Below are 18234 nucleotides of genomic sequence, written 5' to 3'. Positions count from 1 at the left end.
TGAGCAATGAAAAGTTTGCAGCCACTTCCTCGGTGGCACTATCACCAAGCGTCTCAGTATTTGGGGATAATTGGCTCCAAGTGGCCATTGCTCTTTTTGTACACACCCAGCAAATCCAAGGCACCTCTTCCTAAGCGATCCACATGCTAAAGCTTGGTCTGTACCTCTCAAAGGAGAACTCCTGGCTGGTTAACAGACAGGTAAGCCATGCTAAAGGGAGAGGAAGCCCCTGGGCTCGCTCCTGCTGCCTTTATTGCAGTGTTAATTCTGCTGAGCAGGGCGTGCAGGCTGGAGCATTGATCCTGCAGTGACACATAGCCAGGTACATTCAGTGTTCATGTTGTTCACTGAGGTGACTTCAAGATGATCACATTTATTTGGGGAGGGTGTAATTGCCTCCTGCAGGGGTGCAATTTTATTTGTATGTGCAAGACAAGGACTTAGGTAATGTGCTAAAGAAGAGGGAAAAGGGAAAATGGCCACAGCTCCCTATTGTTTCACTGTCTCCTTTCCCCGAGCGCAAATACTCACTTTATTTTTTTTAATAACATATGACTATCTTAATTTACCTCTCCTTCCATCTGCCTTGCTTTTTTTCCCCTCATTTTGCACTGATACTGTTTCAGCTTCTTTGGGGTTGGACAAATTAATCTTTTAAATTAGTTTCACGGGAGTTATTAAAATATTAGTTGGAGGAAAACAGCTGAGATTTATACAAATATTTTTGCCAATATGACTGTCAGCTTTTCACAGCAAAGAAACTGCATCTTCTGTGTCATTTGAGATGCCTGCATGTTAAGGAGGAGAGTACCTGGAAGTGTAATTGAACTGAGCACACCCAGCGTGAGAGAGTTTCACATTAGGAGCAGTGTAATATGAGGCCTGAGCCACTGCAAACCCTTCAGCACAAGACCCCTGAGGGAAGGGGAGCCCATGGCAGCCCTGAGGCAGGTGAACAGTCAGATCCAGTGAAGTATGTAATCGTGATGGCTCTCTTGAGAGAGGCTCAGCTGTAAAATCATTGGGAGGCACTGGACTAGATCCTGTGCCAGGTGACATTCAAAACCTCTGTGCTTTTGCTGAAGCAGCACTTGAATATCACAGAATCACAGAATATGCTGAGTTGGAAGGGACACACAAGGATTATCGAAGTCCAGCTCCTGGCCCTGCACAGAACAGCCCCAGCAATCCCACCACATGCCTGAGAGCATTGTCCAAACACTCCTTGAACTCTGCGAGGCTTGGGGCTGTGACCAAAGGAATCGTACCTTCTGCCTTTTGCTCACAAGAAAAATCTTCAAATCTTTGTCTCATCCTACTTCACCTCAAGATTTTTCATCTATGCAAAACACATATATAATTTTTAGGAAGGAATATCACTAGTATTTTCTGGCCTCTTAGCCCTTGTGAGAGGGCAGTGTCAGTGGGAACCAAAGCCCAGGGTCACTGTTACAAGCATGGAGCACTCATTTCCTAGTTTCTCTACAGTCTGAAGGCCTGCCCATTCCCAATGCACATGACTCCTGGAAACATTGCCTGATTTCAGAGCCATCACTGTCTGTTAAAATATGCATTGTAATATTTCCTTTCCACTTTTTCCCCCCCTTAAAGAATGTTTCAAGTGTAATGGATAGATTCCCATCATCAGCTTTAATCATCTTTTAATCACCTTTGCATTTTTATATCTTATTCATTAGGTTTCTCATTGCAAAGACAAGCCATGGGCTAAAAGAGTTTCTCTAACTTGTGTTGCAGATTCCCTACAAGGTATTCTGACGGCCCAAGTCAAAGGAACACTTTGTGGGATACACTGTGTCTCATCCCAACACCCTTGATCCTAGAAGAAATACCAAATAGCAGGACAAAAAAAAAAAAAAGGGGATAAATTCTGACAAGTCTGTGGGATGCACTGCTTTACCTTTTAGTCAGCCCAGCTGGAAAGTGACTGCTAAGGGCCATGGTGGACCAGGGGACAGCCTTGCTCTGGTGGTTTCTTCCGAGCAAGTAGATGTGACAGCATTCTGTGTGGAGAGGCTGGCCAGAACACTTGCAAAAATCAGGACTTCTCCTGCTGGACCTGAAAACCAAACTAAACAGCTAAAAAGTTGTGATTTCACTGGGACACCTGGCCCTTATAAGAGCAGGAGCCTTGGTATCTGGCCCAAGACAGAGTGGTGTGCAGCTGGGAGATAAAGTGAATACTGCAGTCTTGTGTTGCTCAGCAATTCTGCATTGGAGCTGAAATGAGTTCTGGAACCATTCTGAAGTCAGACCTGTGGTCAGCAGTTTGCTAAGTTTCTGTGTATTTGCATATGAAGATGAATTGTAATGTTAATCCTGGAGCTTCTCATTCAACTAGGCAAGCCTTTTTTTCCTCTAAAAGATGTCTCATTCTTGAACTTGTGCTCCTGGCCCATGAAGCAGCTGTTTCCAGAAAACACTCTGTAACCTTTTAATTTTCAGACAGCATGTTGTCCTGGATTCATGTGCCTTCACAGAAGGCATCAAGGGAGAGACCTATAGCATTTGCAGTAAAAGAAACCCTCCAAAACCTCAAAAATGGTAAAAATTTACTTCAGCAGTCAACCTCCGCTTACTGGAAATCTTAAGACCCAGGATGACAGTGCTCACTGCCTAATTAAAGTAACGAGTTTTCATTGTCGGTATTTTAGTACAATATTAAAATAATCCCCTTTGGAACACAGCAGCACAGCAAGGATCCACTTTCAGATAGTCTAAGAAAAGTCCTGCAGCTGAGCAGTAACATGATATGGATGCAGAGCACGTCTTTCAAAAAAATGCATGATGACTTAGGGATCCTAAGTTCCATTTTCAAATCTCTTCAAAGTCTCTCCCTATTTTAAGGCCTGGAAAGAGCAATCCCTCATTCAGAAGGACAGATTGAAATTGTTCACCTCGCCTGTGAAGCCCCAGGCTGGTGGTGGTCAGAGGAGACAGGAGATTTCCAGGTGGCAAATCCGTAGGGCAAGTGTTGCAGACTCTGGACAACCTGCATAAAACTCTGTAAGCCCAAGAATGACCATGGAGCCCTATCAGACCATCTTTAGTGGTTTGGCGTTTGTTGGCCAGCATGTAGAGATTTATAACACAAATACAGGGGCTATTATGAATGAAATATGAAAGCAGCAGGAAAAAGTAATCAAGAATCACAGAATATGCCAAGTTGGAAGGGACCCACAAGGATCATCGAGTCCAACCCTTAGCCCTGCACAGAACCATCCCTAAGAGTCACACCATGGGCCTGAGAGTATCAGATACAGCAAAAGTTGTAGGGCTGGGCTGTATTGACACCCAAGGACCCCCAATAGCCATAAAACTGATAAACACTGAGGAGTGTGTTGTTGGCATCAAGACTAATTTGGATAGGGCCACAGCATAGGTGATTAATCAGCAGCAGTTGTGAGCCCTGGTAGCAGGAGGGTGACAAAAATGGTTATAGCACAATTAATTTGTTATTTGTCTCCCCATTATCCAACAGAGGGGCAGATTTGTTGTCATACCAAAACCCAGAGTGAACAAACAGGACAACAGGCAGCAATCTTGGCTAAGACTCTTGAGGGCTAATAAGCTCTTGGAGGCTGAATCAAGCAAACTTCTGAACCAAAACTGTCACCTCATTACAGCTGCTGCCTCTTAAAACATATACAAGACCTGTTCAGACATGGTTTGTTATTGTCAGTAAAGAGGAACCCAAGATAGTGGAGAGTTAACAGAGGTCCTACTTCATCCTTCATGTCACACACACAGAGATCCTGGCTAGGCCACTCGGGCACATGCATGTGAGTACATGGGTAAGAGAGAGGTCTCACCACAAGGGCTCTCGCTGAGATTTCACACACTGCAGGCAGGCACAAATCACAGAACAGCTTACTGCTATTTTTTTTGGAGGGAAGTGGCAAAAATTATCTACTCCCAAAGGAAACTGTGGAAGATTTAGGACTAGGGAGATTCTAGTTTCCTTGAAAAAAAAATCTTGGTTTACTGCTTATTCATGATAAATTCATTTTCTGAAGAGGGAACATCAAACACAGATACAGTCAAATACACCCATCTTTGCCTCCTGAAGTGGCCATGTCTGTCTCTCCATGTCTTACAGGAGTTGGAATGACAGTCAGAAGACAGAGTGGTGACTCCACGGAGAACCTGTGGCTTCCCAACTGCTGCTGTGCCCACCAGCCCACGCTGCTTCTCTCATCACCTCCTCAGCTGTTCCCACTCTGCAGGGACAGGCAGTCCAAGGGTAAAAGGCTGAGCTGGAAAAAACAGAAGTGACAGCCACCAGCCCCCACAGGGATCTGCTTGGTATTATTTATCAGAAGAGAGGAATGACAGGGTGCATGTTTAATTTGGGTTTAGTTTGTCACGTGTATGGTTTTCTCATTACAGCAGGAACAGGGATGCTAAATGCCACTTTTAAGTAACATAATGAATAGGAAAGCAAAAAACCCTTGTTTTTATTGTTGGTGATGAGATTTTGTCCAATGGCCCAACTGACCAGCTCTCTGGGTGATTCCTGACTATGGAAACTATTCAGATTAAATGATGCAATCCAGTATAGATGATTAAAGGCAATTTCTGCCATTTTCCAGGTAACTTCCTTGTGTTGTTGAGGACTTTCTTTCTCTTGCATGTCAATTCTTCATCTGTTGGTCTGGATCCTTCCTCATCTCTTGAAGGGGAATTCTGAAACCTTTTGTGCAGTCATCTGAGCTTTTCCCTGTTTTTTTCAAGCTTTTTTTCCCCTGCATGGTGGGCAACACTTGAAGTTCTGAAGCTTGTAATTCATTTTTTGACAGCAGTTTTGACTTGTAGTTTAATTTCCATAGAAAGAATCCTATTTTTGAAATCTCCTCCTGTCCTCTTCTCCTGCCCTTTTCCCATTCTCCCTGCTGTGTTGGTGGGGGAGGAGAAGGTGGGAATATGCTGGGTGGATACTGCATCCTGGAGTCCTGGTCACAGCTACTTGAGGGGTGGAAGTGAAACTCCTCAGATCCCTGATATTTAGGGAAGTAGTATTTAGTTTTTAAATGGAATACAAGACTTGAACCAAAGCATAACAGATGTTTCCAGCACATGGCAGGATTGCCCACTTGTCCCCAGGAGGTGAGGAAAAACAACACTACCTCATGTTTTGGCTGCTCTCACAGTACCTTCAAAATCCCATAGGTCAGACAGGTGTGTTACCCTTGTTGTTGTTTTGCTCTTCCACAGAGGAAGTTATGAGTTACTGGGAGAGTGACAGGAAGGGGAAAGGGGAAATATGCAGGCTCTCCCACAAGGAGAGAGGAGAGCTTGGTTCAAGGAAAAGGATTCTTAGGCCGCTTGAGGTGGGAATCTGCTTTGTATTCAGACACCAGTGTGTAGGTCCATGTCCACTGAGGATTTAAGGTTGCAGAGCAGCCAGTGGGGATTTAATTAATACAGTCAAGGAGCCCAGGAACTGACACAGCTCATCCCCCAGTAGCTGTCTTTTTCAGAGGGAGCTGAAACAGTCTTGGGACTCCATCACCTTCATTGACAAGGTCTGTGTTTCACAGGAGCTGAGACACATGGATGCCTTCTACTCTGGAGACAAATCTCTTCCCTGGCATTCAGCAGCCTCCCTGGGAATGGAGCAGCAAATAGACTGCAGGTAAAGGTGTGTTAGCTGGTTTTGGATCCAGCAGCATCTGCAGGGATGTCTGCTTGGAAACCTCTTGCACCTCTGTTCCAATGGCACAGACATGTTTCTCAAAGTCTGAAAAGGAAGCTCAAGTCCATAATCAGCATACTCTTCCTGCACTCTTGCATCAGGTGGGTGTCTCAGTATTCTGGTTGCTGTATCCTGGATGTTTTTTTGGGGTGAGATGTGTGTTCAGAGACCACTTTCCTTTAGTTTCATGGAATCATAGAATGGCCTTGGTTAGAAGCTGCCTTAAAGATCATCTCATTTTAACCCCCCTGCCATGGGCAGGGACACCTTCTACTATCCCAGATTGCTCAGAGCCCCATCTAAACTGTCCTTCAACACTTCCAGGGATGGGACAACCACAGCTTCTCTAGGCAACCTGTGCCAGGGCCTCCCCACCCTCCCAGGGAAGAATTCCTAGTATCCAGTCCAAACCTCCTCTCTGTCAGTTTAAAGCCATTCCCTCTTGGCCTGTCATTACATGCCCTTGCAAATGCTGGAGTATTTGCACATTCCCAGCTACACAAGGGTGGGTGGAGGGTGGCAGCATAATGCACAATCCTGACCCTGCCTGCATCCAGATCTGAACTTGGGAGAACATTTCTAAAAGGCATCAAAACTCCAGATCGAGCTAAGTGACCCATGAAGGGTTTTGAAACACTTGGCTCCTGTCATCAGCGGCATGAGCCTTCCATGTGATTAAGACCTTGGCTACCTAGCTAGAAGGAGTTCAGGGACACAAGGAATGCCTATTCTGCAGCTTAGGTCAGGTCTGAAGGTGCAGCTCTGAGCTTAAAGGAGCAATGGGTAGAGGATGAAGTTTGGAGGGCAGAGATGGGGGGAGGATGTACAGATCAATTACAGCCTCCTGGTGCACTCAAGGCTCTGAAAAAAGTGTCCTTAAAGACTGGGGATTCCTGGGGATTCCATGCTCCCTCTGACTGTCCGTTCCAGTGCTGCACTACTCTAAAGGGTAAATATTTTTTCGTTATAGGACTTTGTCCTTAAAATTGTCCAAAAGATCAAATTATTTGCCTTCAGTTCCTGGGACCATAAATTGAACTGGTGTCATCTTGAATTTTCAATGGCTCAAAAATGTCATTTTAGCTTAAAGATGGAGCTGGAGTTTTCCTTTCATGTTGCTATTTATGTGAATCTCTGTAAATAGGCAAACAAGGATGGGAGGGTAGGGGAGTTTTATTTCATCGTTATTTAGTATAAATGCATTGATTCCTGGGACTTATGAAAAAGGACCTGAGATTAAGCTGAATCCACAAGAGTAACAGTAGATTTTTAATTCCCTCTTTGCATATAAAACTATCACCAGAGGTCTGGTAAACCTGCAGGCTGCATTCTCAGAAAGCCACCTAGATGTGTGGCTAAAGCTCAGTTAGCCACCAGAAATTCATCCAAAGAGGAGGTCCACTGGCTAAATGATGAAAAGTAGCCATTTCAGAAGTGATTCTGCATTCTAGTCAGGTTTGCAGGCTAAAGCAACCAGGATGAGTTTTCATAACGTTAGTAATTCAGGTTTTGTTCCTACAGCTCCTTTTCTGAACAGGGGAAAGAGAAAGGGGTAATTTTTGGCTCCTCAACAGCAGCAAAAGTAATACAGCAAAGAGGGCTCAAAGCTATGCCGTAGCTTATTGAGGAGTTCCAAATTTGTATAGACCTTGCAAGGGACCATTGTTGCAAGACAGGTGAGCTGTTTAAGTCAATGCAACTGCTAAGACTTAGTTCTGCAAAGAAAGATTGAGGTAAAAAAGTCTGTCCAGGAAATGTAAACATGTGGCAGATGGTTGGGATCAATCAGTACCCAGCTTTTAGCACTCTGCACTCTTGGAGTCTGTGGTTGTTGGCACCTGTGGAAACTGGGACTGCTCACACTCTCAAAGTGCTGCTGCAGATCAATGAACTGACCTGACTTACGTAAAGAAAGGCACATGTAGAAGGTAGAAGGAGCATTAAGGAGAAGAGGGTGCAAAATAAGCAGTAGTGAACCTCTTGGTATGAGATGAAGGAGATGAGACAGCCTCTATTTCAATGGTATAACAGGATTAGGAAAGAAATTATGAACAGAAACATGGAAAAAGGTAAAATATGACACTAGAAAAGTGGAACTGAACTCTGTTCATTCTATGAGACCTGGACTATTGCCAGGAATAATGTATTCCCAGGGCCAAGGCTTTACATTTGTTAATGGCAGACTGCATGAGAGTCCTGTCAACCCATCCCTCCACCTTTCCAGGGTCCTGCTGGATGCCAGCCCTACCCTCATTATATCAGCCTTTCCTACAATTTATTGTTGCCAACTACAAACTTGTGGAGTAAGGGAAATTAAACTAATCTGGTGCTAGTGATGGATTCTTCCTCAAATGCCTACTCCATTCATGCAGCATATTGTTTCCACTCCCCAGATTATTATTCGTTGTGATTTTCTACCATCATACATAGTACCCAGACTAAAAAGGGATACTAAAAAAAGCAGGTTGGGTTTCTGCCCAAAAAGACCTTATTCTTTAACTTCATCTTTTTCATCATCATGGCTGGGCTTTGTGAACGAAGATTTGGGAAGGGCTCTACCCATGTTTGTTACAAGCACGCTGGTGGCTAAAAAGGCCAATACAAGACAGGCATGTCCGGTTGCCAAAGGCACAGCAGAAAGACTCCTTAGGTGGTAAATTCTGCAAGACACGGTTCTTTCTGCATTGTCTTTTCTCCTTGAGAGTGATCCTGCAGGTGTTCTCAAAGGCATCAGCCACGTTATAGATGGTGTGTCTCCAGATCTCCTGATCGAAGGTCAGAGTAGACCAGTTATGTTGATCAATATGGCCAAGGCTGAGATGTTGTTTCAGGGAGTCCTTGTATCTTCTCTTCGGGGCTCCTCTCTTGTGGTAGCCGGTGGTGAGTTCACCATAAAGCAGGATCTTAGGGAGGCGGTGGTTGGTCCTTCATCCTGGAGACGTGCCCTTTTTAACACCCACTTTTTTATCTGTGTATGATTCTAGATCATAGAATATTCTGAGTTGGAAGGGACCCACAAGGATCATCGAGTCCAACTCTTAAGTAAATGTCTGGTGTGCTCCTAATCCATGACCATACAATACACTGAAACCAACTGTAGCTTCCCTCCCAAAGCACAGCCCAGAGGTTTTTAATCAACTAGTTTTAATTGATTACACCAATCATTGCATAATATTTTTAAAGCCTGCAAGTCCCATTTTCAGAAAGGGCTGCAGCCACCTTGTTACTTCTTTGTCGGGAACCACAGTGTAAGGTATTTGTTGTGATGGTTTTTAACATATGGAAGATCAAGATCAGATTCCTAAAATATTCTGAAAACCAGTTATAGCTTTAACAGTGACCGCGGTTAAATATAAAACCCAAGTAATTCGTTCTATTAAAAAGCTCAAGTCTTATTTTTATCAAGTGATGTTATGAGGGCATGTTCTAAATCAGCCTAAAGCTCTTGTAGCTACAAGAGCTTCACTTCTGCAACTTTTTAACAGCCCAGTTAAGTTGGTACAGCTTCTTGTGCATGTTGTTAGTACAGAATTCTTCCTCTGACACTGCCCAGATCTGACAAACTCCAGAAGATTAAACATTTGAAGAAGACAGGCGAAGAAAATGCAAGAGCTGAATAATAATGTTGAGTTTATTTTCCCCCTGCAAAGATGAGTCTCATTTGGACAGGGTCAGGTTGCGATGGGCACAAAGGACTAAGAAATAAAACCATACATTTTATGCATTCATGTAACACTTCTCTTGACATCCCTCTCCACACTACCCTGCACTACTCCATACACACAGGCCCAGTTTAAGATTATGCTGCTAATGATGATATGCAAGTATTCCAAGCATCCCCTAACCAGAATGTGTATTCCATACAGGATTAAAGAACAGTTTGCCTGATGCACACTGGACAGGCGGTACGGAGCAGGGTCAAGGCAAGCATGTAGCAGAGCTCTGAAATTTCCTTTTTGATCAAGCAAGTAGTGAGCATATGTTGGCTCACTATGGAATGTGTGCTCAGCTTACTTTAGCGGAGTTTCAGCACTGACCTTTTGCTGCATTCCTCCAGCAGCAGTAAAATGGTTCTGCTTAAGTAAACTGACATATACCACGTGCAAACGCAGCTGTCTTCTCCAGCCCATCATTTCTCCTACTGTTACAAAAAGCCTGGAGGCATGGCAATGCTGTAATTTAATGTGTAATAACCTCCCACGAAAATAATGTTGTGAAAATTAATTGTGCTCGTGGCACAATAAAATCCACCTTGAGAAACCAGAATTGGCCACAGGAGTGCATGCTAATAGGCCCTGGATTGTTGTACTTTATTACTATCTGTGTGACAAACACAGGAAGCACCACCTCCAGCTTGACCCATCCTTACCTCTCTCTGATTGCTTTATGTTTTCCATCTTTTGTTCTTGTTCAGCTTAGTTTTTGTAAGTGTCTGGTGGGTCTGGTCTCCACTGTAAAACTGTACAACTCCACTGCAAAAATTAAGATGGACCATGCAGCAAGCAGGTGACTCAGCAGGCAGTTATTACTGGGCAGGATGCTTCTTTAAAGAGCTATTTGTGATGTCAAGTGCTGCCATCAGTGAGAGCAAATCAAAGGGACACAGCCAGATTTTGCACCAATTTGGTGTCATTGCACTGCATGAAGACCAAGGCTTTCCCAGACAGCTTGCAATTCCAAATACTCCTGTTTATGAGATGCATTAAACTCAGACACTTGGGCTTGGCTCTCAGAAAGTGCTGAATGTGTCCCATCTGAAAGCCAACCTGCTTTAGTTTGGGTACTCAAAATGAAGACATTGCTTGGTGTTCGGATACTCAAAAATGAAGACATTGCTTGGTGTTTGGATGGACAGGAGAGCTCTTTCCTTTATGTGCATGGCCTGAGCTTCCCAAAAGTCACAACTGAAAGCATCTTTCCCCATAAAAAAATCAAGTAGAAAACACAAAAAAAGACATGGATCCAACATTTCTTGCATAAAGCCTGCACTGCCAAATTCTTGATGCCTTTTTCCTAGAATCATAGAATCATTTGGGTTGGAAGTGACCTTTAAAGGCCATTCAGCCCAACCCCCCTGCAATGAGCAGGGACATCTTCAACAGATCGGGTTGCTCAGAGCCCTGGTCAGCCTGACCTTGAATGTTTCCAGGGATGGGGCATCCACCACCTCTCTGGGCAACCTGTTTCACCACCCTCATTGTAAAAAATGTCCTCCTTGTGTCTAATGTCAGTTGACCCTTCTTTAATTTAAATCCAGTATCCTTTGTCCTGTCACAACAGGCCCTGCAAAGAAGTTTGTTCCTCTCTTTCTTATAGATGCCCTTTGAGAACTGAAAGTTCCCCTGGAGCCTTTTCTTCTCCAGGTTGAACAACCTTGATTTTCTCAGCCTTTCCTCTCAGGAGAGTTGTTCTATCCCTCTGATCATCTTGGTGTCCCTCCTCTGGACTCTCCAAAAGATTCTGTGCTGGGGACCTGAGGGCCCCCTCATTGCAACAACCAGGATGTGCTGACTCACCTGGTGGGTCTCACACCCAGACAAGGGGGCAGACTGTCCTAATCAATAAATATCTACTTGTTGTAAAGTAATTATGGGCAGAAGAAGAACTAGAAAATGTTGTTGTCGTCTTTCTGCAAAAGATTCCTCACTGTAAACCAAAGTAAGATATAACTGTGGTAGTCAGATATAAATATGGTGTACATAGATAAAGAATCAGCGTGACTGAAAGCCTCTTCTTCCAAACTTTATAAATGAATACCCTTCATGTGTTCTGCACATCTCAAAGATTCTTTTTTTATTTTTAATTAACATGATCCTTTTAATTACAATATAGGTGTGAGATCATGTTGGTTGGAAGGGACCTTTGGAAGTCATCTAGTCTAACCTCCCACTTGTATTAGGACTCCTGCCAACCCTAGAAAAGATCAAGCCATGGCTGACCTTCATGTTGTATTTCCAGCAGTAGAGAGACAGCCATCTAACTTAACATATGATGATTACTATAGGGCTAAGAATAATTCTCTGACTAGGGGGATCTTTTGAATACACTGGATGGTACCTGTTGCAAATACCTCTGGCAGTCAATTTTCCTCTTTTCTTTATTTCTTTTTCTTTCTTTCTCTCTTCCTTCCTTCCTTCCTTCCTCTTTCTTTTTTTCTTTCTTTCTTTCTTTCTTTCTCTTCTGTGAAAATGTAAGCACCTGAATAGTGTTACTGATGTGAATGAATGGGTCTATTAATTTGTTTTATTTTTCACGAGATATGTACTGCCCACACTGATGCACTGCCAACAAGGGGGATTTGGAAAGCATGGTTTTGAATTTTGTGGAGCTGTATATGTTCTTACTGTTAGAGATAGGCTGGGAAGTGAAATCTTGGGCCAAATGCTGCCAAAACTCCCACAAAGTTCAGTAGGGCTGGTATTTAACATTGTGTTGCCATAAAAAGCCCTGAATTTGGCTTAGGTGGGCAACTGAGTGGAGAAGACTGACTTTAAAGTCAGCCACTATAAGAGCACTCAGCAAAGACCATCACAGGAAGGTTTTAGGGCTTTAGCTTTTCAAATTCTGTAGTTTCAGTACAAACAACTTTGATGGTCCTCTTTACAGAGCCATTCCAGTTCAAAACCTGCTGTTTTCATGGGGAGAGCTCACAGCTGCTTGAGTGCAGTGCTCTGGCTGGAAGGCCTTTGTAATGACCTTTTTGACCCTTGTAACGATCTTTTTCCTGGTATGGGACTTCAATTATAAGAAATTAGCTTCAAATGACCTGTGGGTGCAGGTATTTTCTTCTGAGGCCTTATCAGAATCTGGACATATTACTTAATTCCCAAGTGATTTTAAGTGATCTAACTTTTCTATAGCTGTATAATGTTTCCAATCAGCATAATTTCCTGATCTAAAACTACTTTTTATCTCTTTCTAATTTATCCTATCATTACCTGGCCCGCAGTTTGCAGCTTCATAGAATCACAAAATCACTTAGGTTGAAAAAGATCTTTAAAGACAATGGACTCCTGTCATAGTCCATTTTCATAGTTTCAAACTATGACAACTCCAAACACTAACACTGCCAAGTCCACCACTAATCCATGCCCCTGAGCACTACATCCACATGTCTTCTAAATCCCTCCAGGGATGGTGACTCCACCACTTCCCTGGGCAGCCTGTGCCAGTGCTGGATAACCCTTTCTCTGAAGAAATGCTCCCTAACATCCAATCTAAACCTTCCCCTAGCAAAACTTGTGACCCTTTCCTCTGTTCCTGTCACTTATTCCTTGGGAAAAGAGACCAAACCCCACGAGGCTACAACCTCTTCTCAGGGAGTTGTAGAGAGTGACAAGGTCTCTCTTCAGTGCTAACAACAAAAACTCCTCAGGTCTGCTGCCTGTCTTCTGCATGACTGTCAACTGTGTATCATTCAAACTCTTGAATGCTTCCATTTTTAAATCAATTTAGTAGAATAGATTGTTTGATGCAATGATAAGCTTTCTAAAAGGACTAGATAATTTGAAACACAGGGACTTTGCTGGGTGTTGGGCACTTCAGGGGTGAGGCAGCTAATTTTCATTAAGGATACAATAATTTCATTTCAAGCTCTGCCTTCTGTGTTATGGTCACTCAGAAAGATGCCAGCAGTGTATTTTTATCTGCAGTTCGTATTTCTCAACAGGAAGATTCCAGAGAGCTGAGGAGCACTATCAACGCAAGAGCGGTGTGGACCATTTTACATGTAGCAACATCAGCTTGCAAGACTTGCCTGTAATTTATGGACTGCCTGGAAGAAAGAACCACTTCCATCGGCAGGGAGAATTGCCTAAAATGGCTAAAAACACATCCAAGATAACAATTGGTGGTCAGGCAGCGGTTTCCAAACAACTACTCAACAGAAGGACTCACATCCTCTTGTGTAACTGGTCAAGCTTGAGGCCAAGCTCCTGTCAATGACCCACTGCAAATTCCATCTTTTATTGGTGAGCAAGGAGAGATTCAGTCCTCAAAAAAGGAGGCTTGGCTGGCTTGTGCTGTTAGGATTTCCGCTGTGGAAATAGGCACGGAGAAGACTGATAACATGGATGAGGAGGGGCGGAAGGAAGCAGGCCCCTGTTTGTGGAGTGCTGCTATTTCTGCTGGGATTTAAAACTGTCCTTTGGAGCAAAGTTGAAACAGTCACTATAAATGACTTGCATGAGTGAGTACAGAACATTTTGGAGGATTATAATTTATGCCAGGCAGGAGCTGTTATGGCTCAGTTTAAGGAACTCAAAATAAGATTTCTGGGAGACAACCAAGCTAGTTTCACCTTTGGTAACTTCCCAGTCCAAGACATTCCTAACTTTATGTGTACCGGGTCTGTTCCTGCCTGGGGGGTGAGGGCCTTGAACTCCTATTGAAACTCAAAGATGCTCTGATGACATTTGGCACTGTTAAGAGTTGGAAAGAGCTGGTGGTGCCATGTAGCACATCTCTATGCCCCTTTATCCAAACCTGAATTAATTCAGAGTAAGGATTCCTTCCCCCAAGGTTTTGTCTTCCATGGAAAATCTCTCTTGAAGGAATGGAGAGATATTCTCCATGGGATACTCCTTTGTGCAGATTTAAAATAAATCAACATATTAAGCCAACTGGAGATGAACCATGTCTGCCTGGACACAGACAGTCATGCACGTGCTTTCCAAAGATGGAATAGAAGGTGGGAAAAATTAATCCAGTTCTGCTGAGCAACCAGGAAGGCAGACATGGAGCCCTGTCTTTCCACCTCTCAGGCAGATTGAGAGCACTTTATAACACAAAGGCATAGCTGTATCCTGTCACCTTGATCCACACAGTGGATCTCTCTCTATTCTCAGAGAAATGTTCGTACATTATGAGACTGATTTCTAAGTTTTTAGAAAGGCTGCTTCTCTAAATCTTACATAGTTTTTTTTGCTAGTTTTATCCCTGTTAGTTAAGTCGAAACCCTTCTTGCAACATGAGGTACAAACCCACCTCCTCCTTACTCTTTGCACCCTTTGAATATTTACAGATGGTTTTCATATTCCCTTTCAGTTGTCATTCAGCCATTGTCGCTCTGTGTGTATCTCTTCAAATGCAGCACCCTTGGAAGGACACGCAAGGGGGACACAAATTTTGCCCTCAGTTACACCTGTGTAATTTTGGAGTAAGACAGTGAACTTTGGTAGACTTTGAATTTACATGAGCAAAACACAGAGCAGGAAGTGAATGCCAAATAAAAACTAGGAAGACAATCAAAACTAACATCACATCCTGCACGCCCCAGACTGCACAAGGTTAGTGCCTTTTCTATCATATTTTTTCCTTGCATTCACACTGAGTGAATATTTAGAAGTTTGGAAGTGCAACAGCCACCTGGAACATGCCAGTACAGACCATGGCTCTTGTGAGAAGTGAAGATATCACCATTAAGTGCCGGTCCATGCAGATTTCTTTCACGATTCAACACTGAGTTCTTCTATGTTACATAGATTATTTGATACTAGATACTTCAAATTTATAGGACCATGTTACAAACGTGACACAGTAACCTTGTTTTGCTCTGTGACTTTTTTTTTCCGATAGGTATCGATAATTATTCCCACTAGAGAAAATCTCTCCACCTTTTCTCAGCCCTGCATAGGACTGGTTGAAAGTGCTGTTCCATGTCAGTTCTGAAAGCAGAGGAACTGGCGAATGAGACAGGAACCGTGCATCACATACTTATGTCCATAGTACATTTTCCAGTTAAAAACATACATGACATGGAAATGAAGTGCCCAAAGGAAGTTTTGCTTGCTCAAGCTGTCTCATCTTCCCCAAGCTGCACTTGCCACTCCACTCTTTATACAGTGTTCCACCCCCTCTGCAGTCTTTTTGGTGGCCTGTCCGTTCTGCCATATTCCACTAAACATATAGGCTGCATATATGGGCTGCAAAATTACATCAGCTATCTTCCAGCCATATCCTTTGGCCTGGTCTAAATTGTGTTCCTGTTCCAGCTGGCTTCCTTGATGGAGAGGGACTCTTTATAAGACTTTTTACAAGATTTTTTACACAGGCGTGTAGAGACAGGACAAGAGGGAATGACTTCAAACTGATAGAGAGTAGGTTTAGATTGGATATAAGTAGGTTTAGATTGGATATTAGGAAGAAATTCTCTACTGGAGGCACTGGAACAGGTTGCCCCAGAGGAGTTGTGATACCTCATCCCTGGAAGTGTTGAAGGTCAGGTGGATGGGGCTTGGAGCAATCTGGTCTAGTGGAAGGTGTCCCTTCTGCCCATGGCAGAGGGTTGGAACTGGATGATCTTTAAGGTCCCTTCCAACCCAGGCGCTTCTGTGATTCCATGATTCTCTATAATGATAGTTGACAGGTCCTCCTAAGATATGGACTTTGGACATGGCACTCGGTATGGAACCTTACAGAACAAGACAGAGCTTGCAAGACTGACTTCACATCTTAATCTGACTCATTTCAACAGCTTTTCTCTTTATTATAAACAATAACCCTGTTTTTCTCCCTTTCCAGTTTATTCTGAAGTGGGAATTGGAAATAAGGAACTATGAACCACCTGTCTTTACCCAGAATCTGGCCTAACCTCTGAGAAACAACCTTCAAAAGAGCTTTACAGATTTCTTATGGGTTTCTCTATAGCTTAAAATCATCAGGGCAGCCTGTACCATGTGCAGAGAAAGAAGTTAGCCCATTCCAAATGGGAATTATGCAATAATATAATGCAATTTATATGCCCACTTCAGATGCTGTGAGCCTGCCACCCGTGCTGAGCCTGTAGTCACCCATGGAAGTACTTGGTACTGAAGCAAGGGACATGAAAATGTTTCCAAGAACTGAAATGCTTTGCTTCTAAATATTCAAAAATGCATTTTCAAGAGTAACAAGCACATAAGACAACTGGCTGTGTCTGAGCTCACTCAAATTTGGTAACCTCAGACTGCCTTGACCATACATGCTCTCCCCAGGGCTCAGCCCAGGAGCAAGTTGTTTGTCCTTGTGCATAAGAATATATTCTTCTAATTCTGTGGTCCCACAGTCCCACGGGACCACATCCACTATCTAGTATGAAGTAATAAATGTATTTTTATGCAGTATTGATGGTGTGCCCTGGTACCTCCATGAGGCAAAGATACAAGAAGAGGGCAGGCATCTCTTTACACTGCTGAGCTGGTGTGAATACCAGCAAATAGCTATATATTTTTGGATATAGCACAGGCAAGAAATAAGAGTAAATGAGGCCTGCAAGGACTAATGCTCAAAATATCATGCAAGTGTAAATTAAACTCTCCTCCAATGAGGGGAAAATGAGACACAGATGAAAGAAACTGATCAACTTTTAAGCTCACAGAAATCACAGAACTGGGTTAGAGTGTGTGATCTCAGTCCTAACTGAGATGGAACCAGGTGTTCTTTAAGGTCCTTTCCAACCCAAACCATTCCATGATAATTTCCTCCTTTACACTATATCCCTTCATCCATAATCACCTTCTGTGGCTTCACTCATCTCTGATACAATGGGAAAAGTTATAAAATAACTCTTTTATCTTTAAGCTGAACTTAGATTGTGCTCTCCAGAGAGAACTACTGCAGAAGGAAAGACCCCAGATACAATTCCCACCCCTCTGGGCAGTGCCATCTACCAACAGCGAAATTTCTGGCATTGCAGTAGGGGCAGGACAAGGTCTGTACATCTGTGTCTCAACTGCCTGCATTCTGCTGCCCTTGTTTGCCACCAGTTACCATGTGAGCAAACAGACAGGGATCACAGAGCTGGGGACGATAGGTGAAGGTCAGTAACTTATATCCTTGGCAAATCAAGACTCTCAGCAATTTTTTTCCTTGCAACAACCTCAGTTCAGACTCTGCAAAGGGCACCTGCAGTTTATAGTGGTCACCACGAGCAGGTTAATGAAGCTGAACAACGGCATTTGCCCCTCACTCCTCCTAGTGGCAAAAATTTTGTATTCAATACGAGCCATGCCTGCAATTTTACACGACATTTTCAAGGCATTAAATCCTGTCATCCTTCCAAGGAATAGTGCACTGCATATACAAATAGAAAACCTCATTCCCATTAAGTCACTTTCCTCTTAATCTTGAATAGCTTTTCATGACCCAAACAGGGTTTCTGAGAAATTGCAGCCTGCATGTTACAGTTGCTGGGTACAGATCAAACAGAAAGTACAGTTTAGGTGATCCCATCTCTATATTCTGTTTTTTTTTTTTCTAAAAGGCAGCTAAAAATCTGCTGTTACCACCAGTTCCTTGGGAATAGATATGAAAAATGGGAATAATACATGTTGTGTCAGGATCCTTCTGACAAAGATTCCCTCTGGCAGGACAATTCAGCACTTCCAAGGGTCAGACTTCAGTAAGCAGAACTAATAGTCTCCCCATACCATTCCAACCATTTTGACTTTCCAAAACCTCATCTCTAGAGCTTTTTTGTTCTTTTTAGTACCAAAGACCAACTGCTGACAAGTTTCTATGCAACCTCCTGAGGACTGAAAACA

General features: G+C 43.2%; 1 long non-coding RNA gene across 5 annotated transcripts; it reads left to right on the top strand.

Annotated features, from left to right (window-relative positions):
- Positions 1 to 38: 38 nt before the first annotated feature.
- LOC108501757 lies at positions 39 to 16720 on the top strand. 5 transcript variants are annotated; one of them, XR_001876276.1, is made up of 5 exons: positions 39 to 200; positions 4118 to 4323; positions 5559 to 5814; positions 13383 to 13901; positions 14759 to 15021. It is a non-coding gene; the product is annotated as an uncharacterized LOC108501757 (long non-coding RNA). The 5 variants fall into 5 exon arrangements; XR_001876278.1 differs by lacking the exon at positions 14759 to 15021 and having other exon boundaries at positions 58 to 200; positions 13366 to 13391; XR_001876277.1 differs by lacking the exons at positions 13383 to 13901; positions 14759 to 15021 and adding an exon at positions 16235 to 16720 and having other exon boundaries at positions 62 to 200; positions 4118 to 4261.
- Positions 16721 to 18234: the final 1514 nt, after the last annotated feature.

The sequence above is a fragment of the Lepidothrix coronata genome, unplaced genomic scaffold, assembly GCF_001604755.1.
Source record: "Lepidothrix coronata isolate B3197 unplaced genomic scaffold, Lepidothrix_coronata-1.0 Scaffold107, whole genome shotgun sequence".
NCBI lineage: Eukaryota > Metazoa > Chordata > Aves > Passeriformes > Pipridae > Lepidothrix > Lepidothrix coronata.
This window is presented reverse-complemented; position numbering and strand designations above follow the sequence as displayed.